The 13853-nt window shown below is 54.1% G+C and overlaps 1 long non-coding RNA gene across 1 annotated transcript; it reads right to left on the reverse strand.

Moving 5' to 3' along the window:
- Positions 1–8726: 8726 nt before the first annotated feature.
- Positions 8727–11127, reverse strand: LOC116599647. The gene is made up of 3 exons (XR_004289440.1): positions 10692–11127; positions 10261–10351; positions 8727–9338 (listed from the first exon to the last, which is right to left on the reverse strand). It is a non-coding gene; the product is annotated as an uncharacterized LOC116599647 (long non-coding RNA).
- Between the last annotated feature and the right edge of the window lie 2726 nt (positions 11128–13853).

Genomic DNA, 13853 nt, shown 5'->3' on the forward strand with positions numbered 1-13853 from the left:
AGAGACAGCACCCCCTCCCTGCCGCCCGGGGGGCTGTGGGGCGAGGGACAGGGGGAGCCGCTCCTCCATAAGACCTGATCTCAGTGGAACCCCAAATCCCACCCACTTTTTCCTGGCTCCCCCAGCATCCAGGTCAGGAATCATCTTCCCCCAGCCCAGGCCCAGGGCGCAGAGGTGCCACGTGGCCAGGAACATGGGGGTGTGGGAGGGGAGAGACAGAGAGGCAGCCCAGGGACCAGCCCCTCCTCTCCTCCAGCCTTAGGCGGCGGAGGGGCCAGCAAAGCTCGATTGCGCGGTCCTGGATCTGGGGTCCCTCACCTCCCTGAGGCCACCTCTGAGCTTTGTGAGAGCCGCTGGTCTCTGGGAATCACCTCCCCGCCATCTTCACTGGTGAGCTCCCACTCACCCTTCTTCGGGGAGGCTGACAGTGCCTTCTTTTTGAGGGCTATAGGCCAGGACGCAGCCATCGCCTTGCAGCAAACCGGCGATCTGGGCACCTTTATTTCCTGAATTTCCCGGTGGAGGAAACTGAGGCTTTGCTCAGCCCCGGGCGGGGTGGGGGTGGGGGGAGCACCCCCGCCGCATCCCACAGGCCTCCAAAAAGCCACCCACCCTGTCTGAGGCCTGCCTTCCTCTCCTAGGCCAGATAAGACCCCTCACCCCTGAGATTCCCCAGGGAAGCCAGACCGAATCCCAGCTTGGGGCTTCTGCCGCACTGCTAAGGGACATGAGTTTACATTATTTGTGTGATTGTTTATTTCCTGTCTGTCTCCCTGCTGGGCTGTGGGCAGGGATTGTGTCCACTGTGTTCCCTGTGTCCTCAGTGCCTCGCATACAGTAGGCACTCAATATTTGCAGAAGGAATAAGTGCCAGGAGCGTCCCCCACCCCCCCCCCCGCCCCAAAGAGTCCTCTTCCCTGGGCTCCTCTGTCCTCTGCCTGTGGGGCATCTTGCCTCCTCTCGGCAAGGTGAGACAGAAGGCACAAAGGTTGAACAGGGATGCTGGGAGAGAAAAGCAGGGTGACCTTGAGAGAGCTACCGGGGCCTCCCCTTGCGTCTCCCTCCTCCCAAAGGCGGGGGCAGCTCCAGCCAATCCTGAACCCGCAGCCCTGCCAGACAGACTGGGACTGTCCCGAGCTCTGGCCCTGCAAGGCTGGCCGCTGTGGTGTGGTGCCTGGGACCCCGGCCAGGCCCTCGGTAGCCACAGCCAAGGGGCTAAGCTCGGGGAAGGAGGAAGGCAGGCGGGCAGGCCCTGGGGTGGGGGAGGGAGGTTGGCCGAATCTAAGGTGAAATCTGGCTGGGCCACTGGGGGGACCTGAGGGGAGGTGCCTCCCTGGACTGGAGGCCTGGGGCGGGGAGATGGAGTAGGGGAAGTGGAAAGGATGGCCTCCTGCATGGAAGCGGTGGGGGTGAGGGGGGGAGCTCCCCCCAGGACGCCCACCCCTCAATCCTGCCCAGACAGGAATCCCATTCCTCCGGCTCCCCAAGCCCCCTGGGGTCCAGGGCGCTGTCCTCCCCCTGTCTGGGTCCAGCTCAGGGTCCCCCGCACTAGCCCACACTCCCACCCAGGGCTGTGAAGAGCTGAGGGAAGGTGACAGAGGTGACGATCCGGTGCTTGGCACCGCCTCTGCGCTTTGGCCGCGAGAGGAGGGAGGTGAGGCCCTCGAAGCATCTGGAGTGGTGCTGGGGGGAGGGCAGAGCAGGAGGCAGGAGGTCAGCAAGGAGACCCCAGGCTTCCTGACACCCACGCTGAGGAAATCTGACTCCCTGGGCAAAGCAGGAACTGGGGAGGAAGGGTCAGCAAGACCTTCATTCCGAGAGCACAGAAGAAGACACAGAAGGCGACAGGAGCTCCCTGGACCCTGCCAGGGGGGTGGGGGGGGATGGGGGGGTGGGGAGCGCTTCCAGACCCAGGAGCCAGCTCCGTTTCTCCGGAAGCCAGGAAGGGGGCCTCCCCTTGCCCTCACCTGGGTGACAGCTGGCGCCCTCTGGCGGTGACAGCGCGGACCGCGGGGTCCGGCCTTAGCCTGGCCACAAATGTCCTCCCAGGGAGACTGAACCTGGCGCCCGAGGGGCCCATTCTCTTGGGCTAAGTGTATGGGATCTAGGTCTCCCCACCCCCACGCTGGGCCATTTAGAGTTACTGAGCTTTAGATCCAATCCCCAGCAAGGATCCTTGGCCCAGGGCCACCAGAACCTCCCAGAACACAGTCAGGTGGGGCAGGAACCCTTACAGAAATGGCAGAGGAGACAAGAACAGGGAAAGTGGAGCACGTGGGGGCTCAGATGGTGAAGCATCTGCCTTGGGCTCAGGTCATGATCCTGGGGTCCTGGGACCAAGTTCCACATGGTCTGCTTCTCCCTCTCCCTCTGCCTGCCCCCCTGCTCATGCTCTCTCTCTCTCTCTCTCTCTCTCTCTCTCTCTCTTTGAATCTCTGTTTCAAATGAATAAATAAAATCTTAAAACAAACAAACAAGGAAACAGGGAAAGTGCAGGGGCAGTGTGGGCTACTGAGCGCAGATCTGGGGTGAGTCCTGGCTCTGTTTCTTGCTTGCTGTATGGCCTGAGGGGAGACACTTGGCCTCTCTGAGCCTCAGTGTGTCCCTCTCTCAAAGAGAATGATAATGCTGATACCTGATTATTGGGAGGTCCCACATCATCTCGGATGGACTGTAATTAGAACCTCTATCAGTGCTGGTTTCCCTTGAAATTAAGGGTCCTCTGGAGCACCCACCAGCAGGACTGGAAATCCCCTCTCTGCTCTCTGAAGGGGCCCATGCTCTGTGGACTGCCTGAAGGCCGTTGCCCCCCAGGGTTCCTGGGTCTGACCTCTAGCGCTAAAAACTCTTCCTCTGTGACCTCTGACACCTGACACCCTTCAGAACCATCCACCAACCACTTCAGATTCCCGCCTTCAGTCTGATCTCTCTAATTCATCATGCACACACAGCTGGATACGGATTTTATTTTGAAGATTTTAACCCACTGAGCCACCGGGACACCTTATTTTGAAGATTTTAAATTCATTTTTATTTATTTATTTATTTTTTTAGAATGAGTGGGGTGGGGAGTACAGGGAGAGAGAGAATCCCGAGTAGGCTCCATGCCCAGAACGGAGCCCCAACACGGGGCCTGATCTCACAACCCCAAGATCATGATCTGAGCCGAAATCAAGAGTGGGATTCTTAACCGCTCAAACCCACATCCCCAAGGTCAAGCGTCACATGCTCTAGCAACCGAGCCAGCCAGTGCCCCCGGATTCTTTTTTTTTTTTTTTTTTTTTTTAAGTAATCCCTATGCCCAATCTAGAGGGCTAGAACCCACAATCCGGAGATCAAGAGTCCCATCTTCTTCCAAATGAGGCAGCCAGGCACCCCTCTGGATACGGATTCTTCAGTACTGCTTGTATCATGGCTTACTCCTGCTCAATAACCTTCCAGTTGCCTTCCAGGCAAAGTTGGAACTTCTCTCCCAGCCCAGCGACTCAAGGGCCTTCTAGCCTGGGGTGTTTTTGTTTTGTTTTGGTTTGGTTTTAATTTATTTATTTGACAAAGATCACAAGTAGGCAGAGAGGCAGGCAGAGAGAGAGAGGAAGGGAAGCAGCCTCCCTGCCGAGCAGAAAGCCTGATGTGGGGCTGGATCATAGAACCCTGGGATCATGACCTGAGTCGAAGGCAGAGGCTTTAACCCACTGAGCCACCCAGGCGCCCCTCTAGCCTGTTTCTGATCCAGCCAAGCAGGTCTGTTCACCATCTGCTGAGCCCCACCTGGTGCCCCAGGTGCCCCATCTGCCCTGGATGCTGGCCCAGCCCACCTATTTGCATGCCCTACGCCCGGCCCCTCCCTTGGGACCGCTGGCTCCTGAGAACAAGTCGGCTCCAACCTGGCACATGCAGGGCTCCTGACCCGGCAGCCAGCACCCTTCCTGCCCCCTCTCACACCTCCCCGACTGCCCCATCTGCTGCATGGCTCTTAGCACACGACCTCGCCTCCCACTTCCAGAAAGAATTGAGGCCACTGGGAGGAGCCCCCTCCAAGGCCTGCCCGCACACCCAGAGCTTCAGCTCTTTCCCTCTCCCAGATAAACCTGCATCTTCTCTCTTCAAGGCCAACTCACTCCCAGGCTCCTGGGTCTCCCCCTCCACTGATGGGCCCACAGGTAACCCCCACACACACACCAGCACACCAACACACACGCACCCCTCGGTCTCATGTTCACCATCCACCGGCTGTCCCTTTCAGCTAAGCTACTGCTGCCTTCTCCTCTCTCTCTCTCTCTCTCAAGCTGGGCGTCTTAAAAGAGTTGTTCACACCCTTTATCCTTGTCTTCACCTCCCACTCACTCCCCAACCCACTGCAGTGCGGATTCACCCTCTGCCACTCCGCAGAGAATTTTCTTGCCAAGGTCACCAGTGGCTGTTTTCTCTAAATGCAAAGGACTTTTGGCAGGCATGGGTCTCCCTCCTTGTCTGAGCAGGACTGGACGGAGAGGGGCCGTCCCACTCCAGATGTGAGTCCCCCCCGCCCCCCGCCCCAGTCACCCCTCCTGCCTGCCTCCTGATGCTCACCCTTGATGCTTCAGGTCCAGCCCACATCCTTAACTCCTGGACTGTGGACTCTCCAGCCTCCACCTCTAGCCCAGACTCCCTTCCCAGGCTCTGGACCGCCATATCCAACCGACTGCCTTCTGGATATCTGCTGGAGGTTATCTCAGGGACCTTGTGCTCATCCTGTCCAAAACAGACCTCAGCCTCTTGACCAGCCATTTGCATTCCCACTTCCCCTTCCCATCCTTACCCAAAGTAGAGACAGAGATATTGCCCTGCACACCTCTCTCTGCTTCACTTCCAAGTACATCAGTTTCCAATTTCTGTCAATCCCCTCGCCCTGGGCTGTCCCCATCCCATCACTGAGCCGGCCTCCCAGCCGGCTTCCTTGCCTTCTCTCCTGCTCCCTTCTAATCTGTCCTTTATTCAGCAGCCAAGGTGATCTTTCTCAGATCCAATCTGATCAAGTCTGTCCTCCACTTCTGGTTACCCTTGGCTGAAGTTCTAGCTCCTGATCATGACCTATCTCCTTCAAAATCTGACCTCCTCAGGTGCGTGGCTGGCTCAGTCGGTGGAGCCCGCAACTCTTGATCTCAGGGTTTTAAGTACGAGTCCCACGTTGGGTATAAAGATTACTTACAAATAAAACCTTAAAAAACGGAAAGTCTGACCTGCTGACATCCGTTCCCACTTTGCCTTTCTCTTCTGAGAATCCATATGGTGCCATTGAACCCCAATGTCAGCCTTTCCCAAGGCCCTGGACAGCATGATTGGTTGAGAAAGAGGACTAGCAACCCAATTAGCATGTTGCAAATATGGAACAAAGGCCAGGGAGCTGAGCCAGGAGTGCTGGCTGCCATCTTTGATCATCAAGGAAAGCCAACACTGTGGATGTCACCATGAAGAGAGTGGGGGGGGGGGGGGGACTGATTTCTCAGTGGCATCATTGAGCTCCTGGATCAACTTACCTGAAGCCACTGATCCCCTGAAATTTTAGTCATATGAGCCAATACATTCCCTTGATCAAGCCTTGTTGATTTCAGTTTTCTGTCACTTGCAACCATAGCCTCTAAAGCAGCATATCTGTCAACACCATCCCACTGGAATTATGCTTTTTTTTTTTTTAAGATTTTATTTATTGATTTGACAGACAGAGAGATCACAAGTAGGCAGAGAGGCAGGCAGAGAGAAACAGGGAAGCAGGCTCCCTGCTGAGCAGAGAGCCTGATGCGGGCTCAATCCCAAGACCCCAAGACCCCAAGACCATGACCCAAGCTGAAGCCAGAGGCTTAACCCACTGAGCCACCCAGGCTCCCCAACAACCTGCAATTCCTTTGGAGTCTTCCTATGTGTCATTCCTTATACCTGGAACGCTGCTCTCCTTTTCCTTGTTGGCCAATTCTCCATTTGAGCAAAGGGAAGCCCTTCTGACTGCCCCAGCCCCTCTCACTCCAGAGGTTCCGGGAAATCACTTCTGCCAGATCTCCCCTGATTCACACTGCCGTGTTGGGAGCTCCTTAGGGAAGGCAAAGACTTACAAAACAGTAGGAGCAAGATCCAACTTTTTTTTTTTTAAGATTTTATTTATGTATTTGACAGAGAGAGGGCAGAAGCACACAAGCAGGGGGAGAGGCAGAGGTAGAGGGAGAAGCAGGCTCCCCACTGAGCAGGGATCCCAATGTGGGGCTCGATCACCGGACCTTGGGATCATGACCTGAGCCAAAGGCTGTTGCTTAACCGACTGAGCCACCCAGGTGCCCCAAGAGCCAACTTCGTATAATCATGTAACAGCCAACTTATTTGATGACCAATTATTTGTTCACAGCCACATGCCCAGATCCTAGATTAATACAAGTGCATAGTAGAAGGTCTGGTAACTATTGGTTGAATAAATTGGCAAATAAACAAATGAATGTTTATAGGCATCAACCACTGTGTGCAAAATGCCTTACCTGGTTTTTCTCACATCCTCCAGAGTAGCCCCTCCACAGTAGCCCCACGAGGTAGGTATTCTAGGAATCTTTTTTGTTGTTGTTGTTGTTTAAGATTTTATTTATTTATTTGACAGAAAGAGAGCACAGCAAGGGGAGTTTCAGAGGGAGAGAGAGAAGCAGGCCCCCCACTAAGCAAGGACCCCCAATGTGGGGCTCCATCCCTAGACCCTGGGATCATGACCTGAGCCAAAGCAGACTCCCAACTGACTGAGCCACCCAGGTGCCCCTAGAAATCTTCATTTTATAGGTGAGGACCTGAGGCTTCCGAAGATGTCCTGCCTTAGATCACGCAACTTGTGTGATCATCACAACTTGTGTGATCTAAGGCACCCTGGGATCATGACCTGAGCCAAAGGCAGAGGCTTTAACCCACTGAGCCTCCCAGGCACCCCGAGCAAGTCCATTCTTAAACCAATCTCTGGCAAAGGATTCCAATGGCTGGATTGGACCAATTGTGTTGGTACTCTGGCTGATCTCCAAACAAAAGGAAGGGGGGGAGTGGAGTTTCTTTCCTGGCAGACATGGACTTTGGACCTGAAGTCATGGCTCCCAGGTACCCACCTTTCCTAAGATGAGAACCACAAAAGAGAGCTACAGCTCCTGATGGAAAGCAGGCTCATGGGGCCCAATGGTGAGCCTGCAGGGACAGATAACCCAGAACAGGCAGACAAGCAGTGGTTTATGAACTCTTATAGTTAGAGGTATCCAGTTATTCATTCAACATGAGTTTACTGGCCATTGTCTCCTCCTCTGCCAAGTCTGCATTAGTGGGTGGGCTACCTGGTGATGACTGATGAGGGGACTCTGTGTCCACACTTTGCTTCAGCAGAAACAGTGCCAGGAGGGATTAGTAATGTCTGTCCTGAGTGCAAAATGGGAGAGGGTGAGGCAGAGAGAAGGAAACAGAGTGAATTAGGGGTAGAAAGACCTTGATCCTATATACAGGATCATGGGGTGTTGTTAGAGGCTGAATTGTCCTTCCCCAAAATTCATGTGTTGAAGCCCTAATCCCTAGGCCCTCAGAATGCGACCCTATTTAGAGATAGGGTCTTTATAGAGGCAACCAAATTAAACTGTGGTCATTAGGGTGAGTCTTGGTTCAATATGACTGATGTCCTTGTAAGAAGGGGACATCTGGACGCAGAAAGCCATATAGGGAGAATGCCATGTGAACATGAAGACGGCCACTTCTGTGGGTCAGAATCTCAGCAGTGAAGTTGGGCAATTCTGCCTTGGAGTCTCCCGTGGGTTTGCCATCAAGATGTTGGCTGGGGCTTCAGTCATCTGAACTCTTGGCTGGTGTGGGACCATCCTCTTCCAGTGTGCTCACTCACCTGGTTAGCAAGTTGGGGTCAGCTGTTGGCGCAAAACCTCAGTTCTCCCCCATAGGGACTTCTCCATGGTGCTGCTTGTGCTTCTGGCTTCACCCCATCTTCCCTCTCTCCTCCTACTCCCCAGCCTCTGCCCCCAAGGGACCAATCCCAGAGCCTCAGGCAGAAGTTTGGTCTCATCTTAGAGATCTTGGAAACCCCACCCATCACTTCTACAGTATTTTATTATTACAGAAGTCAGCCCAGAGTTAATGTGGGAGGGAATTGGGTAAGGTAAAGTCACAAAGGCCAGGAGGTAAGAGTCACTGGGGCCATTTTGCTAGCGGACTGCTATGTGCTGGACAAGAGCTCTGGTCCCGTAGAGGATTCTGGGGGCAAGAGTCATGAAAAGTCTGACAGAGAGAGCTTAGGAAAGATGGAGCCCAAAGAGCATATTAGTTTCCCAGGACTGTCCTAACAAAGTACCCCATACTGGGTGGCTTAGAACAATAGCAAGTCAACTTCTCACAGCTCTGGAGGCCAGAAGTCCAAAGACAAGGTGTTGAGAGGGTTGATTCCTTTTAGAGCCTCTCAGGGAGCATCTGTCCCATGAAGGCTCCTGGAAATCCTCTCGTTCCTTGGCTGCTAGCTGCATCCCTACAGTCTCTGCCTGTCTGTCCTCATAGGGCCACGTTCCCTGAGTGTGTCTCAAACCTCAATCTCTCTCTCTTTTCTCATACAAGGTACCTGCCCTTTGGGCGCTTGGGTGGCTCAGTCGTTGATCCTAGGGTCCTGGGACAGAGCCCCTCATTGGGCTCCCTGCTCAGTGGGGAGCCTGCTTCTCCCTCTGCTCCTCCCCCTTCTCGTGTCCTCTCTCTCTCTCTCTAGTAAGTAAAATCTTTTAAAAAAATATCTTCTGGGGCACTATTCAAGCCCATTATAGGAGGCACCTCTGTGGAGGAGCAGGCTGAGGCCATGACCTACTGGCGCCATCTGCCAGGACTCAGGTATCACCTCTAGGGAGCCTGCTGCCTGTCCTTTGTGCCCCACAACACCTGTGCCCCCCACCGTCACTGCCACCATGATTCCTTCAGCTAACATTTACTGAGCACGAAAGCCATGTCAGACGCTGAGCTGGGCCCCAGGGGTACGGCAGTTAGTTAGTGTTGCCAAATTTAGTGCACAAAACTATGGGACACCCAGGGGGAGAGGAGAAAACAAAAAACACAGGACACCTGGGGAAATCTGTATCTCAGAGAGTGAGTTGAAGTTTATTCCCTGAATGGTGTTGGCAACCACGACGGTGGTGGAAGAGGGAGGCACAGCCCCCAGTTACAGGAAGCCCATGGTCTTATGGGGGAGCTGGTGGCAGCAAGGGGCCTCGGTGCTGTCAGAAGGAAAACAGCCATGGGGAGACCCCCAAGAAAGCGGGCCCAGGCTATGTCAGTGAGAGTGAGAAAAGGGTTCTGGTATCCAGGCTGGGACCCTAGGGGTGAGGACCAAAGAGGGTTTCTGGTGAAGGGAACAGCCAGGCCAGAGTCTTCGCAAGGAGAGGGGGACCCCTGGGCAGGTGTGCAGGGGCCAAGCACGCAGGCACCCCGCAGGCTCCGAAATCCTAACAGAGGCTGGGACCTCAGAATGCATCACTGGCCTGATCAGATGTGCATTTTAGAAACAGGGGCCTGCAGGGTATCACAAAGACCAAGGAAAGAACGGTGTTTGGAAGGAGTGAGGAATAGGTCAGATCCTGCAAGGTCTAGAAAGATAAGGACGGAAGCGTGTCCACTGGCAAACTGCGGGAAGCATCTGAAGGGGCTTCAGGAGGGAAAGGTTGAGGGAAGGGAGGGACCCTGAACCGAGGAGGCCCGGGAGGAGGCTCAGCTCCCCAGGGGGTGGGAAGGGGAGGGTGGGGGCACATTCAGATTCTTTTTGGGAAATCCTGGGACTCCCCCTCTGCTTGTTGATGGCACGATATAGATATAAAGTCGGCCTCACCCCAGTTGTGCTGTGGTATCGTCTCCCTGGCCTGTTCCCCAGAACAGAAGACAAGCAGCCTCCATGCCTCCTTGGTGGGTAAACGAATGAAATACTAGTGGGGAGCAGTGCAGGGCTGGGAGGTAAGGGGAGGCAAAGCACAGTGTTTGGGCGAGGGGCTGTCCTGGGAGGAGCTGGAGGAAGAAGGGTCCAGGAAGCAGGAGGGAGAGGTACCGGGCCTGGGAGAGAGGAGCAGACAGTGGCCCTGTACCCAGGGATGTGAGAGGGGGCGGGGCAGGGGTGGGGGTGGGGGGGAGTTGTTGCCCGGGAGTGGTTTATGAGGCAGTGTAGACATCCTGGTCTAAAGGGGCAGAGGTTTGTCAGGGAGGGGAGGCAGGAAGGGGTGGAATGGGTGGGGAGATGAACTTTTGTACCTCGGGAGGGAATTCCTTCGCCGCCTCAGGCCATGCCCGGTGCCTTCCCGCATCCCATCACATTTAATCTCCTGAAATTCTCCCAACCTGCCTGGAAGAGGAGACTGGGAGGAAAATGATTGCTGTGGGTAGTCTCACTCTAGAAATAAGAAAACCGAGTCTCTGATTCTTGAAGTACTTTGCCTAAAGTCACAAACCTTCTACACAAACCTCTCTCTCTCTCTCCGAGAGAGAGATTTTAAACCCAGGCTGGTCTGACCCCAAAGCAGGCTCAGTCCTCCACCACAGGAGACCAGGGAAGCCCCAAGGAGAGAAAAGCCCATAATCAGCAGGGAAGGATACTGATGGAGAGCAGGGATAGGGCATTGGACTTTCTCAGGCCTCTCAGGGGCGCAGGTGATGTCACCTCCCCAGGGGACTGCTGGGCTCACCTCCCAGGCTTTGTCAGGTGTCCAGCAAATTCCAGGAGCCTGGAGGAGGGTGGACTCAAGAGGAAGGAGAGAAGAGACAGGGCACGAGGCAGTCATGAAGGAGGGATCTGTTCCCCGAAACTAAAGTGGGTAAGGAGACCAGGGAAGTCTGGGTTAGGCGACAAGGGAAGTCGAAACAGGGTGGGGACTGCTCTGGGGTGGGGGTTGAACCTGATTCCCACCTTGCCCCTCCTCCCTCTGTAAACACCCTGGCCCACTCCTTCATGCTTCCCTGGCTCTGCAAATACTGTTCCCTCCCCTGGAATCTCCTTGCCTCCTCCTTCAAGGGCAAGTTCCCAGGTCCCCTGTTCCCATCTTTTCCACCCTCCTCCCTCCCTTAGCTCCCTCTTCTGGTCCCCAGCATGGCGGCAAGCAGGCCTCCCCCCCCCCCCTTCCTCTTTCCTTCCTTCCTTCTCACTTTCTCTCTCTCTCAAGATTTTATTTGACAGAGAGAGATCACAGGCAGGCAGAGAGAGAGGTGGGGAGAAGCAGGATCCCTGCCGAGCAGAGAGCCCCATGCAGAGGCTTAACCCACTGAGCCACCCAGGCCCCTGTCTTTCTCTCTTTCATCTTTCTTTCTACTTTTATTTTTAGTAATCTCTACATCCAAGGTAGGGCTGGAACTCATGACCCTGAGATCAAGAGTCACGTGCTTTTCGGAGAGTCAGCCAGGCACTCCAGGCAAGCAGATTTTCTCACCAAGGAACAGGGTTCAGACTAAAAGTTTCATTCATTCCAGTCTACCTACATTTCTTCATAGTCTCGTCCAGCTTGAACTACCATCACATGCTGGCTGCGCGAAAATGTGTGTCTCCTGTCTGGACCTGATCACTCCAAGTCTCTATGAGAATGAACAAAAGACATCTCAAGGGGCGCCTGGGTGGCTCAGAGGGTTAAGCCCCTGCCTTAGGCTCAGGTCATGATCTCAGGGTCCCGAAATCCAGCCCTGCGTCGAGCTCTCTGCTCAGTGCAGAGCCTGCTTCTCTCTCTGCCTCTGCCTGCCTCTCTGCCTGCTTGTGATCTCTGTCTCTCTCTCTGTCAAATAAATAAATAAATAAAAGCTTAAAAAAAAAAAAAGAAAAAAAAAAATAAGACATCTCAAGCCTGGGACGCCTGAGTGGCTCAGTTGGTTAAGCAGCTGCCTTCGGCTCAGGTCATGATCCCAGGGTCCTGGGATCGAGTCCCACATCGGGCTCCTTGCTCGGCGGGGAGCCTGCTTCTCCCTCTGCCTCTGCCTGCCTCTTTGTCTGTCTGTGCTTGCTCGCTCTCTCTCCCTCTGTCTCTGACAAATAAATAAATAAATAAAATCTTAAAAAAAAAAAAAAAACAAAAGACATCTCAAGCCTGACATCTCAAACCTGACGTGGTCCAAACGCAGTTCCTGATCTTCCCCAGCCCCGCCCTCATCTTGCTCCTTCCAAAGTTGCCTGTGTCTGTTGAGATCTCTCCACCATTCCCATCGCACAAGCTAAAAAACTCAAAAGGGGCGTGTGAGTGGCTCAGTCGGTGAAGCATCTGCCTTTGGCTCAGGTGTTGATCCCAGGGTCCTGGGATTTAGTCCAGCATCCGGCTGCCTTCAATACACACCAGGCCCTGACTGCCTCTCCCATGTCCACTGCTGTCCACCTGCTACAAGCTTCATTGCTCTTGCCTTGACAGGACCAGTGGCCTCTGCATAGGTCCTCCTGTGACCCTCCCCTTACACTCTCTTCCCAACTCAGCAGCCAGCTGGTCCCATGAGCACAAAAGACAAAAGCCACTCCACGGCCCCTCCACTCAGACCCTCCAGTGGTGTCCCAGCCCATTCTAATCCCAAAGTCTTTCAAAACCTCTAAGCCCTAGGGCACCTGGCTGGCTCAGCCGGTACAGCATGTGACTCTTGATCTCAGAGTTGTGAGTTCAAGCCCTATGTGTGTTGGTGGGGGGCAGGCAGAGCTTACTTAAAAAACAAAACAAAATGTACAAGTGCTATAAATGATCCTCTCTCTACCTGTCAGATTTTACCTCCTACTTACCTCCCACTTGCTCACTCTGCTCTGGCCACACAGTACTTAACTTCTTGCAGTTCCTCAAACATTCCAATCATATTCCTGCTTGGGGGGTTTGCACTGGCTGTACCCCCCAGCCTGGAATGCCCTCGGGTATCCATGACTTGCTCCCCTCCCTCCTCTAGATCTTGATACAAATGTTACCTCATGTTTGCCTTCTCGAGTATCCTAGTTAAAGCACTAAAACCTGGGGCACCTGGGAGGCTCAGTGGGTTAAAGCCTTGGACTTCAGCTCAGGTCATGATCCCATGGTCCTGGAATCAAGCCTTGCATCCTGCTCTCTGCTCAGCCGGGAGACTGCTTCTCTCTGCCTGCCTCGGCCTACTTGTGATCTCTGTCAAATAAATAAAATCTTAAAAAAAAAAAGCACTAAATCCTGACCTTTCTTGTCCCCTTTCCCTGCTTTATTTTCCTCCATAGGACCGATATCACATATTTTACCTGTTTATTTAGTTTATTATCTGCCTCCTCCTTTTAGCCTACAAGGTCTGCGAGGCAGTTCCTTTTCTGTTTGCTATGGTTGTTTTCTTCGCTGCGGGGTCAGTGCCTAGCCTACTGTGAGCACCCGTTTGGGGGCCACCACTGCGCTGGGCACTGAAGATGGGCTCAGGAGCAGAGCCAGACAAAGTCTGTGAAGCTTAAGTCTTGGGCCGAGATTGTCTCACTTTCCCAAGTATGACCTTACCCGGGGAGCTCTCAGGAGACTGGCTCCAACCCTGGAGATCGATCCTGGGGTAGGGCGCAGGGGTGTGTAGAGCGCACACAGCTCCCGGTGGGACTGGGATGCAAGGAGTCACACTGGCCTGCTGGGAAGAACTGCACGCCTGAGGTCTCATTGCCACAGCACCAACCCCTCTCCATTAAATAGTTGTTACACGCCCGTTTCCTCTCTAAACAGTGAAGTTTTGGACTTCTCCTCTCTGTGGCCCCCGGGGTTAACACAGCGTAGACACTGGTAAATGTTCGCTGAGACTCAGAGCCAACGGACGGAGGGTGAATGAATAGTTAGAAGACGGATGAATGAATAACGGGACTCCGGTTAGAAAAGGAATTTCAAGAGTTCAAGATCTAGAGG

The sequence above is a fragment of the Mustela erminea genome, chromosome 9 (genome assembly GCF_009829155.1).
Source record: "Mustela erminea isolate mMusErm1 chromosome 9, mMusErm1.Pri, whole genome shotgun sequence".
NCBI lineage: Eukaryota > Metazoa > Chordata > Mammalia > Carnivora > Mustelidae > Mustela > Mustela erminea.